General features: G+C 36.1%; 1 long non-coding RNA gene across 3 annotated transcripts; it reads left to right on the top strand.

The window, feature by feature from the left end:
• The first annotated feature begins 218 nt into the window (after positions 1-218).
• LOC132911718 (uncharacterized) lies at positions 219-9297 on the top strand. Of its 3 annotated transcripts, none has more exons than XR_009659066.1 (4): positions 221-890; positions 8036-8361; positions 8443-9010; positions 9090-9297. It is a non-coding gene; the product is annotated as an uncharacterized LOC132911718 (long non-coding RNA). The 3 variants fall into 3 exon arrangements; XR_009659065.1 differs by having other exon boundaries at positions 232-890; positions 8036-8211; XR_009659064.1 differs by having other exon boundaries at positions 219-890; positions 8036-9010.
• Positions 9298-11413: the final 2116 nt, after the last annotated feature.

Genomic DNA, 11413 nt, shown 5'->3' on the forward strand with positions numbered 1-11413 from the left:
TAAAAATATGTTCATTATGATATTGCCAACAATTCTAATCAAGGTAAATAATAGCTTCGAGATGTTTCCACAAGAACAAATAAACCGCATATATTTTTATACGCAGAACTCGGAAACTCGTATTCAAGTGAATAATTATTGTCTTACCGGTTTAGTTTTAACTATCGTCGCAACAGCGTTAATTTCAAATTTTTTCCCGTAACGCACAATACATTCATAAAAAGTTCCTACAGTAAGCTTACGTATACAAGCAATCAGATCTCTCAACGTTTCTCGATATAGCATATAACTGGGAAACGAAACGCAATTCGATGGTACTGCCGACTCAAACGAACAACGGATAGTCGCGTTTTTCTCGACGGTTAGTGCCATAGTATAGAACCGTTTCGTCTCGTTGCAGTCCAGTAATTCGATGAATTTCGAGTATGAGAGGTACGTCGTAGCCGGGCGAGCCCTCAATTAAGCGAAACGGTTCGTCGGCCATGAGGATGCGGCCTGATGTTCGTGCGGACGAGAAGCAGTCGTAGCAGAGAATCTGTCCCAAGCTCCTGCGCTCAACCTTTCTATCTTCCTCGTTTCCCCTTCTCGATCTACCCATCTATTCGTGTATCTATCCCGGTCTCTCTTCCCGGCTGTCTTAAATTAGAATTTCAGGTGAGTCGTTCTGAAATCCGATTCGACGACTCTACATGCGACAGCGCGGAGCGGGGATTCGTAATCGATCGCAGCTCGAGCTGCGTCGAAAGTGAGAGAAACGCAGAAAGTTGCTAAAAGTGGCCGGATAAAAAGGGTGACAGAGACGGTGAAAGGGGCAGAAAGTTAGAGGAACGGAGTACGGAAGGATTTGTAGAGGGCAAAAGAAAGAGCGAGATAGAGAAGATAACGAGAAGGTAAGCAGAGGTATAACGATTGAAGGAGAGTGGCAGGGCCGAAAACAGAGATGTCGCCGGTAGTGGTTGTCGTGACTAGCTGACTGTTGCACCAGTATTACACTGGTTTTAGTTTTCAGCTGCATCGTTCCCGAGCATCTCGTCCTGTAATGCTCGCAATAATCATTTAACATTCACCTGTGCATATGTATCAGCAAGTGTCCAAAAGTATTTGCAGATACTTGCGATACTTTCATCGCAGATATATGATTGCGTTTAGATTCAGTTTCAGCGCTAGATCCTCAATTTGCAGAGCCGATTCTTTCGTGCTGAACTGCCGAAAGCTTCAACGCAAGTTTCACTTTATTACGTACAGTTAATAACACTTTTGAAAAGAAATTCCCATCGCTTAAAAAGATGAAAATATAACTAACGTCTAATTTAATGTACGATTAATCTCGAATCTTTTCCTAAATCATCGTTTGTTTAAAAAGCGATCGCAAATAACATTACCGTTGTCCTCCGCTCTGTAAGATAGGCGAAACGCAAGCGAAATAAAACTCTATGTCACGCAAAACGGTGAATAGTCTTAAACGTCAAATATTTGGTGAGCGAATGCGCGTGATTATGTCACCGCGTTCTAAGTCGACTCAAGATTCTTATTTGCCCTGCTATCTTTTTCTATTTCGTCTTTCCCGACACGACGCGTCTTCGCTCTGACAACTCACTGTCCTACATAGACTCCATCTCTTTCATTCTCGCTTCTTGTTTCTCTTCTTCCCTATTTTATTTCCCTAGGTTTTACTCTTCTGTAGTTCTCCCATCCCACATTTCATTTCCCTCTCCTTTCTTTTCGTCCTCCTGTTCTCTTTTTATATCTTACTTTCCATTCCTATCTTTCTTTAACTTCTTTCTAATTCCTTCTGTTCGTCCTTTTTATACTTTCTCGTTTATTTTCTCCCTTTCGTCTTTTTCTCTTTTCTCATTCCATTTCCCCCTATTACCTCTTAATATCTCTTTTTGCCTTTCTTCTTGATTCCTGATTGTCTTCCGTTTCCTTCTTTGATCTCTTGTTGCGGAAGCAAAAGTCGATCCTTGAAAGTCATCCTTGACTTACCGTCGAACTTGCTTCCTTATTGACTCGTTAATGTTGCAATTTTTGTATTCCAACAAAACTCAGCCACCGCTCGATTTATCTTGAGACATCTAACGTGGTTGACAACGTAAGTAGTCTGTTCACAACTATTGGTTTCTCGTGTGCCATGCCATTTACCGTCAACGAACGAGGTTCAAAGAGAAGTTCGCCTTGGCCTGGGAAAATAGAGAGGGCTGCCTGTACGCGACACTTCGTTCTCGCAAAGGATATTGAGATGGAACGTTATCCAGTAAGAGGTCCAATGAGTAATCACGAAACATTATTGTCTAATTTTCTTAAATCATCAGGGTAGTTATACAAATAAGGCTGATCACGAACAGTTGAAGGTAATCCATAAGGAACAGTATAATCGAGTTGCAATTTTGCTAAGAGTTGTTGAATTATTTTGATGGCACTTTTAACATGTGATAAATATACTGATCTAAATAAAAGTTATCGCTTTTATGCTTGAAATTTACGTTTGAAATTTAGCTCTTTGCGACAGGTATAAAACATAAAACCTTCCTAATACTAAATTGGGTACATATGTTTTATTAAATACTCAAAACGCGCATACATATCGATTCTACTTCTAATATTATGACGAACAACTACTATTATATGTGCATATATACGTACGTATATAATAATGTTTGCTTAACTGCCACGGTTTTTGTCCGGGTTTTTAAACTCCGGGTTGAAAAAACGAGAGTTGGAAAAATGGACGTTACGATGCACGTTGCAATGTGCGTCATATTATTTCATTGTACGTATTGCATGTGAACAATCGCACGAGGTACGGCCGTCAAATTCGATGTCCATGCTACGCCGACGAGGGATGACAAACGCTAGAACGCCCGTTGAACTTTCGATACGCATGTTGTATTCCATGTATGTATGTAATTGTAGGAGTTTGATCAAACGAATTAATGTCCGTTTTTGATGAAATAACGTACAAAGTTTCTTTCTATTTTGCCAAGTATTAGTCAAACGTAACCAAGATATGCGAACATGACTAAAAATAGTAGCGTGGCAATTACAATATAATTACAGTAATATTTCTTCATCGAGAAATCGCTGTGATCTTCAATTAAATACCTATTTTGATTTTATCTAAAATTTAACGTGTTTATATTTGATTTTTATGCGCGTTTTTATTTTATTTTCCTATGTTACGAACGTTCGTTCTATCTTTCTAAGGAAGAACTCCAACTCTTAACTTCTATTTAGTAAATGACTTTCTGTACACTTTTGTATATCTTAATTACACGAAAACTGGAGACAAATCGGTAATCCAATTCCGATCTGACGGTTAAAGTAAAGGGAGAAACAAATTCTGCGCTTTAATGTTGACAGGAAAGCGAATCACAGTCGGAGTTTGAGTTTCCTCGGAATTGCACCGTTTTTTAATTCCCGTGCTTCATCGTCGTAGGAACAACCTAAAGGCCACATAGCGGGATCAACTGATCGGTTTACTTAATTTCCGAGCGTAACTTTAGAACGAAATTGAAGTCTCCGCGTCACGTGGTCGAGCTGGAATTTAAAATATGCTTGGGTCGTCTTGCTTGAGAGCCTTTGAGATTTTCGGTGATTGAAACTGACGAGCGTTGCTCGGACAGGGCGTATCGTATGATCGAATAACGTGGTAGATCGAGTGTGTGTCAATCGACACGTTGCTGCACATTGTGTCGATATTTGCTCTTCTTTCGACGTGACCGTTTGTGTATGATGTTACATTCATTGATTGCATTTTAAACGTATTTCCACGAAAAGCACTCTGGAAAAGTGAATAAGAGGGCTGTTTGTTTTGTAATCAATCTCTCTGTATTTATATCTTTTTTGTGGCTGCTCGATTTCCTTTGTAGAAAAAATTCAGCGAACAAATATTTGAAAATTTCGGATTTATTTGATAATTTAATCGTCTCTGTAAAAATATAAACGTATAACGAGCGGAGCAATATTAATCAGGATTGGAATTCAATCGGAAATTATTGATCTACTTTTCAAATTACACAATTAATTTCGCAGCCAAATATCGTTTATTCAATTTTCCGAACACACGACTGCATTCTCATATTATTAGACCCATACGCGAATGATTCGAATTTGCGAATTGTTCGACCAGTTCGACGCGTTACGAAAAATTAAAACATTTTAAAACTGTATATCGCGCTCTTGAGCTTTGAACGTTGAATTTCAAACTTTATTTTGAACTTTAATCTTATTAGCTTGCGGTTAATCAATTTTTATCGCAGTATAAACGGCTCTATGAACGCGTTTGATGCTAGCGGGGGAACAACTTGTAAAAAATCCACATATTCTGTAAACGAGCAGACATCTTTTTCTTTAAATCGATACTTATATACGTTTCATAGGCAGCTGTATACGACATTTCAATTTTTGTTCAATTTTTATTCCCCTTGCACTTTCCTTCTGCTTTGTCGTTGCAACATAAGATGCGTACCTTTTTACGTACTTGTCGGCATCAAACCTGTCGGAAACGTTTGCGTTCACCTGAAGCATTGCGTCTCGTATATCTCGTAGAATGCTTTTTTTCGAGTCTTGCAATTCTCCTAGCGACTTCCTTGCACACGCATGAAGTATAACAATTCTACAAGAATTTGCTGAAAGACGTTGAAATCGTTCGACCAAAATGGCACATTTTCAAGGAAGACATTTTCGAGGTTCCAATAAAAGCTTCGAGTCAACGTTCATATTTCTTTCGATGTAATGTATTTGATATAGAAATGAAATTGTATTAGGCCAGACTATAGTTTGTTATGTGCACTATTTGCGACTACCCGTAGTTAAAAGAAGAATTAAAAAGTTAATCGAAATTTATTGGAACTTGTTTCTGTGACGAGGAAAGTAAATCAATACGTATGTAGGTGGATGGACCTGAAAGAAATCGAACAAATTGTAGATTTGTTAAGTTAATGTCACGTATTTTCTAGTGTCGTTACATCGATCGATAAATAGATATTTCGCCTGATAAGCGTAATAGTCATCTTTGATCAGAAATCAAATAAGATCTGATATTACACTTATCGATAGGTATTAGTTAACTGAAGTAATCTACTTTCTTACTGCAAGTGCACTAAACTGATGATTCTGCACAATCGATAATATAAATTTATGGAAATTTGCACGCTTTTGAGATAGCATAAGTTAAATTAGAAATTCGGTTCAGAGCGTGGATATCAAAAGTTGAGTGCCTTTATAAAACCGATACCAAATTCTGTTAAATGGTGCACTGAAAAAGACATTTTAGAAACCGCTTGAATCGACGTAAAAGCGTTAATTCAAAATTTAAGTATTTTTACGAAAAATTTATAGAAATCGAATGATGGATCTACAAGTTAAAAATGTATGAAGTAGGTTAATTTTAATTTCATGTTTCGTATTCAATAACCAAAAGCAAATTTTATCATTTAGTTTGAAATGTTTAGAAATTGTGTCAAGAAAAGGGAATTAAAATTTTTTATGGCGTATACCATATTGTTGTTATGTTGTTTTTCGCTTTAATTGTTTACTTGAATTCAGGCGAAAAATACTTGACGGTAGAACATGGTACAATCATCGACGATCATTAATAATACTTATGTTGCTAGGAGATTAATAGGAATCATAATGATTCTCTAATATATACCTTCGATATTTTGTGCCTTTGTGTAGTCAAATCTACTTTTTCTAAGCAATATTTATTCTTCAAACAGAAGTATTTGGATTGGACGAAACGTCATCTATGAAATTCTTATCACTTTTCCATTAACTCAAGCAAATATTCATCTCCTTCGCTGCGCATCCAATCAAACTGCAAACAGTTCAAGCTTCGTTAATTCGTGTTTTTCGAGAACACGATATTTTCTAATTGTCCTCTATTAATGGTAATTTGAGCGCCTTGTATCAGCAAAGCAGTAGCAACGTTAAAAAGGTGTTGAAGTGAACACAAGTATAGGTTTATTGATTAGAATATTTGCGTTTCAACAGCACTTAACGTGTATCGACGTATACAGAAACATACTATAAGTATAGCGTGCTTTATGAACTCATTATACTAACAAATTTTTTTACTTCACAGAGCATTAGTAATGAGCTACGAGCTCATGTACTGTTATCGATCTAAATTTTTATTATTTTTATAGCAACCTGATTCAGTACCTCGATCAAAGAATATTTCTGTATCGATAACGCGAATCATATCGTTCCCACGAAGTTTAACGTCACGTGACGTTACTATTTACTTTGTTGTCATTGTACAGTTTTAATAATATTTCATACACGTCCCATTTATTTAAATATAAATTATAATAGACATCTGTTTCCCTCGTATAGTTTAAAATTAATTTCCATAAAAGTAAGTGTTATTACTAATACGTATTGTATTATTACTAATTATAGAATTTAAAAACAAACGTAACGTTAATTATATTATATAATTGTGTTACGTGAACTAACGCGATTGTATAACATCTAATTTTGTTCGTAACGCGTGCAGTTCTTGTTCCAAAAGAAATATTACAGCTGATGCGAACTTTCAAGTTTAGGAAACTTATCAAAATTAGTTTGTTATATCATTTCCTGTACTACTTTACTAAGTATATTTTGACTTAATACCCGTTTTACTATTTCCTTTCTTTCCACGCTCTAGTTGGATTGTAAAACCTATTTACGATGATGTATCGAGACGTTGACTTATGTGATATAAATCACATAAATCTGGTTAAAAGTAGATGCGTGTAATTAATACTCATCATAACACAGAAACAATAGCTATAATTTTCAAACTTAATAGATGATGGATGCGTATCATTATTCGTTATGTAGATGCGAGTTTTTATCGAATTCTGTCTATTGTATTTATTGTATTGGTTTTATTACTAACATCAATGACGTTGTTATATTCGATCTCGATACAAAATGAATCAGAAAACAATTTATTCAACTGCAATAACTAATATCGATGCTTGGGTCAGAACAATAAACATTTAAATGTCAAGTAAAGTGAATTTTGCTTACAAATTATATTTCCATCGGTAAATTGCTATTTGTTAAATAATATCTACTACTGCTATTTATAAAATATGTACGCTCTTTGTGGGAATCTTGACACGCGGATTGCGCGGAAAATTGAATATTTTTAGATCAAGTACGGTTTGCTAAACGCTAAATATGTTTGGAGCGCAGCGTTGAAATTTCGCACAGGTAAACATGAAATTAATTTCATAAGATGTATATTGGAGGAATATTCGTTTACTTAATTCTTAGTAATACGAAGGGAACAAAGGGTAGACATATTTTTCCCTAAATTGCAATCAATTTACAATGAACTATTTAAAATAAAAATACGGGAATGCAAATCTCTGTTTTTGAAGATAATAATCCACGTGATACGAGACAAATAAATACAAATAAAATGGTCAAAGCGAGTTTAATTTAATTGTTATTTCAGTATGTCCATGGTTCATAAGTCGCTAGCTGTGTTAATCGATAATTTTAATACAGTTATGCATAATTTAGTTCCATAAAGTCAGAAACAGGCATCCTTTGTACCTATATTGATGCTTTGAACAGTTCATGTGCTGTAAGCAGGTATCGTATTGGTTCTATACCAGGTGTTTCAGGATAAATGTGATCTAAGATAATACCTAAATTAATTAATGGTTCTATGGTATTGTAACGAACATTTTATTTGTCTTAAGCAATATAATAGGATAAAAATTATGTTTCCTAAAATATTTCAAATTTTCTTGTAGAAAGCTACAGAAAATGTCTTACTTTTGATACATACATACTTTTTAACTAAATGTGAACAGTAAACGCGCTTATTATATTCCATTTCTTTTTTATAACACGTAATCGTGTTAATACTTTTCATCAAGCTTTGATATACTTCAATCCAAGAATATTTATGAATTTAGTTGGTTGTTTACGGAACATGCATTAATACCGTCAAAAAACATCGGAATCAAATAATACGTGCATGTAAAAGTGTAGAGCTTATAACAATGTCTATGTTTCTGTTCCACAGACTGAAATTTAACGAAGAGAGCAGATCTTTGTGCTATGGAAAACGGCATGCGATTCGAGTGCTTATTGGATGTTCAATAATAATACCTCTAAAGCGAGAGTCTGCTACGAAAAGTCATACAGATGAATCCATTAGCAGTCCTCGGACAAAAGTTACAAACTCGTCCTCCACCCTCCGTAAGACTACGCTCTACAACTCTTTATCTTTATTAAGATATCTTTTAAAACTTGTAACAACGACTAATGGCATTATTATCTGCTGTTTTACACATCTATTAAATTAATAAAAGATGAAGAGAAGTAGCTTCAAGAATTTCTTTGTAAAAAGTTGGGCATTAATTATTAGAAAAATTTCAACAAAGGAATTTACAATTCTAAAAATTCTATAGAAAATTTCCTGAATTCTAGCAGAAAAATTAAAGTCCCATGACAAATTTCGATATCCCGACGCAAAAGTTCTGAAACGTTTTCGAAATACCAAATTTATCTTCAGACATCTCACAGAACATGATGTCAACGAGTTTTTCACTCTTGCGAGAAAGGAGGAAAAGTTCGCGTGAACAAGGTGTTTCATGACCATTTTCTACTTTCGTCCTGCGTTGCCGAGCCTATCAACCATTTATAAAAAATGATAAGGAAGAACGACAGGCCCGGTCAGATACAAATTACCGGTATGTTGCGTCAAGTTAGATGGAAACTAGCCTTGGGAATTGAGGGAGGCGCACAGGGAAATCGCTATACACCTTTTACCTCCATCTACTGCATCCTCCTTACTAAACATTTATCCTACGAGTGCCTGCCCTTTCTAGCTTTTCTGTAATAGGACTAGCGTAACATTGGTCAAGAACTGCAAGTTACTCCAATCTCCTTAGTGAGTGTGTATATTCTGCTGTCAAACTCATTAGGATGCAGCAGCTACTCGATCGAAACATTGTTTCACGCCACTGCGACGATTCTCCTTTTCGCTTAGCGTTCAGTAAGTTTTAGTGTGCATTATATAAAATTTCATAAAGATATACTCTTTCAAATATCGTTCAATTGTTCTTTTTTTCCAGCTCTGCCCCAAAGGAGAGGAACGTTCGCGAAAGTCGTCGAAAACGTCGCGACGATACAACGCGTAACGTATCAACGACACCGACTATTGAAACCCGAAGAATAACAAATATATCAGGTATACGAGTTATACAAAGTGTATAGAAATTATACGTCACGATTGTTTATGACGGAATTTTATACGTATGGCCTGGGTTATGAAGATGCATTCCAAGACGGAATCGTAAATGTTATCGTAAAAAAATATTTAATATTTTTCACCGTTTTTATGTCGAGTTTAGTCAGGAAATGCGAATCATCTTTCTTAAATTTATAAACGTATATAAGTACATATTTACTTAGAAAATAAAATAGATATCTATCACTAATTTCGTTATGACAAAATTCAATATTATCGATAGCTGAACCAACGCGAAACAATAAGATAAATGTAATATGTTCTCCGCGAAATAACGCGTACTATTCTTTCTAACAACTCTCCGACGAGAAAACTTCTGAACGGAACGTTGCCGCGAAAAGCAACCAATACGAAGATCCTTAACGGTGGATAGTTAAAAAGTCAGGGGGTAAGATAAGATCAAAATAGTAACGCGTGCCGTCGTAACGGAACTACACTCGGCCAACTTTACCCACTGATACTATAACAGAGAGGAAAGTAGGCTGCACCCTTGGGTTTCTCCGTTATACTCTCTATCTCTCCTACTTGTTCCTCCCATCTTCCTCTTCTCCAAGCAAGCTTCATCGCTTCGTTCCAGTAGTATAGCCTTTCTCTCGCACCCTGTAGCCTCGTCTCTCTGTGTCCTTGCGCTCTTGTGCACGGTGTTTACGAGGGTCGAAGATTCGCGACGTAACACCTGGGGCTTATGATTCTGGGCATTATTGCCTGAGTAAATTAACCGTGCGATATTGTTCCCCTTGCTCGACGTCTTCGAGTCTGCCTGACAAATTCCTCTTATACACCTTCAGATTGCAAACTTTTCGATTTCGGCCGCTGCATCCGCGTCGAATTTTAACGAGGCGTACGCTGCTCGGAATTACGATCGCGTTCCGTAACGGAGATACCAGTACCGAATTTACCATTCGATCCATCGACTTTCCACGATCGATTTCGCCCCAAGGAATACGCTTTACAATTTACTTGTATTATGCAAATATCAATTATTAAGAATTTCACAGTTTCCGGGGGCGAAACGTTTTTGCCCTCGCAAACTTTTGCTTCGAGCGAAAAAAGTGAGAAGCTGTGAAACCGATTTCTCCACATTGTTTTCCCTTTTTTTTTTTTTTCTGTATTACGCGTTATGTTAAAAACTATTACTCTAAGCGCAATTTTGATTATCAAGTTTATATTTCTGTATGTATTTATCACAGCTGTTATAGAAGATTAAAAGAGTTGAGAAATAACTAGATTAAACATGTGAAAACAATGTTATGGTTGGTATATTATAATCTATCGCGACTAAAACAAAATATATAAAATTCAATGTGTTAACAATGATTAAGAAAATTAATGATAACCGTGACGTTCCACGAGTTCCATAATTTACGCACTCACGGAAACGTAGGTATATGCGAGGTCTGAGTATAGTCGAAAGCGTATCGATTGTCGTTCCCATGAAATTAATTTCCTGCTCGGGAGGATGTTCGAAAGGCTCTCCGGAGGACTGTATATAGGCACTGGTACGAGCTCTGCAAGCACTCAAGTTCACCGTCTAGTTCGCGGTTGAACCGGTAAAGTCGGTGTCTTACGACTTCAGGTTGAACCCTCCACTGGGGCGAGGTAAAAGGCGGACCGTAGAAACCAGGAAGGGCATAATTGAGTACACTTTATTCGTTTGTTGCACGCTGTGGTTACCGTGCGATATGAAATGGTACAGGTGAACGGAGATTTCAGCCAATTCACTTGACTCTGTGACAACAATTCATCCCTTCCCAAATAAATTCTGTTGTTCTTTAAGATGGACAGAGCGAATAAATTATTGAATTATGCCAAGTGATGTTGATCACACGAGAAGGTCAATGTTATTCCGCAGGAAATAGCAATCATAAATCAATCATTGTTCTGATATAGAACAGAATTTCTAGAATAGAATTCTGAATAGAATTTCTGTCGGCTTGAAATCACTTATTTACTCTTCGTATGTTACGCCCAGTTTATAATAAGAATTCTATTATAAAGCTGTTTTACTGGCTATTTTAATCCAATACTTTGTTTCAGTATTTTGGTTAGTAAAATTATTCTCTTACGATATTTATTTTGTTATTTTTCAAGTTGAACCGAAATATCTTCCTCGTTCATATCCTATTTTAATTTTCAATCAAATAAAAA

This window comes from Bombus pascuorum, chromosome 11, assembly GCF_905332965.1.
Source record: "Bombus pascuorum chromosome 11, iyBomPasc1.1, whole genome shotgun sequence".
Classification (NCBI taxonomy): Eukaryota; Metazoa; Arthropoda; class Insecta; order Hymenoptera; family Apidae; genus Bombus; species Bombus pascuorum.